Source organism: Echinops telfairi, unplaced genomic scaffold (assembly GCF_000313985.2).
Source record: "Echinops telfairi isolate 266 unplaced genomic scaffold, ASM31398v2 ScPeMD7_7424;HRSCAF=8462, whole genome shotgun sequence".
NCBI lineage: Eukaryota > Metazoa > Chordata > Mammalia > Afrosoricida > Tenrecidae > Echinops > Echinops telfairi.
This window is the reverse complement of record NW_022111324.1, coordinates 92,331,921-92,335,223: the sequence shown is the minus strand read 5'-3', so window position 1 is coordinate 92,335,223 and position 3,303 is coordinate 92,331,921. Positions and strand designations below refer to the sequence as shown.

The window sequence follows — 3,303 nt, the reverse complement described above, 5'->3', positions numbered from 1 at the left end:
ACGAAAATTCAGAGTGAAAAAATACATAGCCTTCTAAATTCAGGATTAAAATGGACAATTCCTAATCTCGATTTTGAGGTTTTATTGGGTGGGACGTAATGGGATGGTGTAGTGGAGTGATGGTGTAGAAGTCTGACTTCCTAACCATAGTCTTTGTTACTCCCACCAAATAACTGTATAGAAACATGCAAACAGGGAGTGTGAATTTCTAATATGGGGATTGACCAATTGTCACATTCCACCAGGTGTAGAATGAGCCATCTCAAAAGCTGAAGACCCAGGAGTGGAATGCATCCTCTGGACCCCAAGAGTCCTGCACACAGCAACTCCTCAATCCAGGACAAAGTGGTGACATGACAGGAACAGCAGTAGCAGAGGCAGCAGAACCAAGAGCCAGTGCCCGGGACAGAGCAGCAGCAAGACTCCCGGACCACCAAGTGAGTGAAGCTGAGTGCTTTCTCGCAAGAGGCTCACTTGCAAAGTGAGATGCGTCCAGACACTTAATTGAGGAGCTAAATGTGTTGACCTAGAGTTGAAAGCTTTTGAGCTATGACTTAGAGTGGAAGGGCATGCCCTTAAGACCTTTGTTGGTAGGGCTAAAAGAGCCTTGCAACACTTGCCTAAGCAGAGCATAGGCCGAGAGACTGAGGACCAGAGTGAGGTGTACCTGCAGTGATAGCTGAAAAGGGGTGCTCCTAGCCCGAAAAACTGCATCCGGAGCATTTTTTATAGGAGTTGTAACTTCCCAACTAAACCCTCTAACCTAGTTCTATGTGGCCATTGCAATGAGTTTCCAAACTAAGCAGAATGCACTGAGAGAAATGACTGGTGTCAGAACTGGTAACGAAGTTGGAAGGTGGAGGTGTGTCTGACCTCCACGTCATAGGATTCCCTCTTGGGCTGGAGTTGAGATTGATTCTTCTTCCCTAGTGAAGTCAGCAGGGGTCACATGTGGCCCTGACACCTTTCATGCAGTTGGTGAACCAAAGTGAAGGGACAGGTGACAAGAGAGAGCAAGAGAAAGAACCATGATTTCATGTCTATGCAAGGCCTCTAGGGACAGTTTAGATCGACCTGGAGAGGGTCTGTAGGGACTACCTCTGACTCTCCTAGTTGATGTGGGAAGTAGAGATTTCCTGTGAAATGAAATTAAGCAACATTTGTAGAGAAACTAATTGGATGTAAGTAATAATTTCCTTTCAGGGAGTCATTGCACACTGACCTGGGAGAGTGTGGAATCTCCTTCTTTGGACACTGTTCAAACTAATGTAAGTCCAATCATCCAGGACACAGTTTCCCAAGCTGAGGTTTCTCTTTTTTGTAACACGATATAAGAGGTAGAAATGTGAGGGGAGAGGGTGATTCAAAAGGACTCTCCAACCTGACTTCACAGAAGCATCCCACGCTGGCTCCTCTCCTTCCGTCCCGGTTTTTCTCTTCCTTTTTTCAGAGAACTCCCTCCAGATGGTTCTCTCGGCTACTTTCTCTCCTTCCAGGACAAGTTCTTGGTGGAGTGATTGAGTCTACATTAGCACGTGAAAGCTTCGAAAGGGACATCAGTGACCAGGTTGCCTAGAGACAACAAAGAATGATTTCCTTATAACCAAGGTTCGGGGACTTTTCCTCTTTCTAAGATCCTTTCAGATTGGTTTTGACAACCAAAATTCCACTCCTTCCTCTTTCAATCTCTGCATAGTATCTTGAGCAAACAATGGCACTTCTCTTCTGCCGTTGTTTCTGTGTGCTTTGGATATATGCTTGTTGTGAAATTAGAAAGAGAGACAGCCAAAGCTTGTGTCTGCTACTTCCCCATACAAGGAACTTGACGGCTGTGGCTTAGCAGCCGTTTGCTGACTTATTTTTAGCCTGATCCCCTGGATGAACCACAAGGGCAAATGACAAGTAGGTCACATTTGCTCGTCTGATGACCTGGACAAAAATATAAGTGAGCATACTGCAAAATAATGTTCAGGGTAAGAAAAAGAGAGCAAGATGAAGTCAGGAGTAGGACATCGGGATAATGAATTTGAAAGCGACAAAGAAGAGCAATTTTGGACTTCGAGTGTTGCATTCAAGAAGAGACCTTGGCTAACACCATTTCCTCATATGAGGCGGTCTTTAAATAGTTTGTGGAGACCAATGAACAATCTAGGACAAACAGCCACGCTTTCAAAGTCAAAGTCTTTACATGCTACTAAGAGCTGGTACCCATTTGATAGAAAGAGTCATGTCACCAGGCAAACTTCAGGTCTACAAGAAATATGTCAAGGTTTCCAGACTATTGCAGGTAGAACCAATCAGAAATCAATTTCACTCACACATTGATTGCTTATTTACAATTAATGTATTTACTGGATATGTCTGTTGCATAACAGCCTGTGGGCGTGGCTACAGGAGATAAACAACAAAAGAGGACAGTCTGTGCTAACAAGACCTCCAGTTCATCATCAGACACGTGCCAAGGGCAAACTGCTAGAAGAGGATAGTCGTGTTTGCTGCTCCCTCTTCCTCACAACCGACCTTCCAGCATTGTCTACGTGGAGATTCCACTTGGATGATGATTCTTCGTTCAGTCACTCTGGGTGCACACTGGGAAAAATCTCTGTTCTAAAGTGATGGAGAAGATGAATCTTTGCAGTCCAGCTAAAGGGAAAATGTGTTATAAATATTATTTCTTTAAGCTAGAGGGGGAAAATGTTGTTAAAGAAATACCATTTGAGAAAATGTAAAGATTTAGGCATAGTAGTATGTTTTCTTTAAAATTTCTTTAAAATACAATTTCTTAAAAAGTTACAGGAGATAACAAAATAAGCACAAAGTCAAACCATAGGTGTCCTGTTTCTAATGCTTCATTAAGAAATATTTCAGGACTGACAGTGGTAGGGAATATTGAGCACACATACAAGGGTGATCCCATCCATCCAGGTGAGGAGGGATGGCCCCCAGTCCTCACTGATCACTCCAGGAAGCTAGATCACTGCATGTGAGTAGCTTTCACATTCATTCACCTTTCTTACACTTTCTCCTTTCCCTGTTTGTTCCTGACCAGAAGCAGCCAGTAAGTGGTATCTCCAGTTTCTCAAAAGAAGGCTAATAAAAAACAGTCGCCCTAAGTTTGAATCCGAACCACCGCACCCTTTCCATGTGCTTTCACTTTATCAGAGTGTTCCCAGACGGTGGCTCGAGTTACTATGTTTGCACAGTTAGTGATCCAGAAACACACAGAATTCATGGCATGTGGGTAGTGTAAATGGTCAAGGTACTAGGATGCTGACCAAAAGGTTGAAGATGTAAGTCCACCCA

At 43.7% G+C, this 3,303-nt stretch overlaps 1 long non-coding RNA gene across 1 annotated transcript in view; it reads left to right on the top strand.

Annotated features, from left to right (window-relative positions):
• Positions 1 to 252: 252 nt before the first annotated feature.
• The window catches only part of LOC123522594, a 7,910-nt gene continuing 4,859 nt past the window's right edge, over positions 253 to 3,303 (top strand). Inside the window, exon 1 of the long non-coding RNA XR_006680838.1 lies at positions 253 to 437. This is a non-coding gene — a long non-coding RNA (uncharacterized LOC123522594). The remainder of the gene's footprint in view (positions 438 to 3,303) is intronic.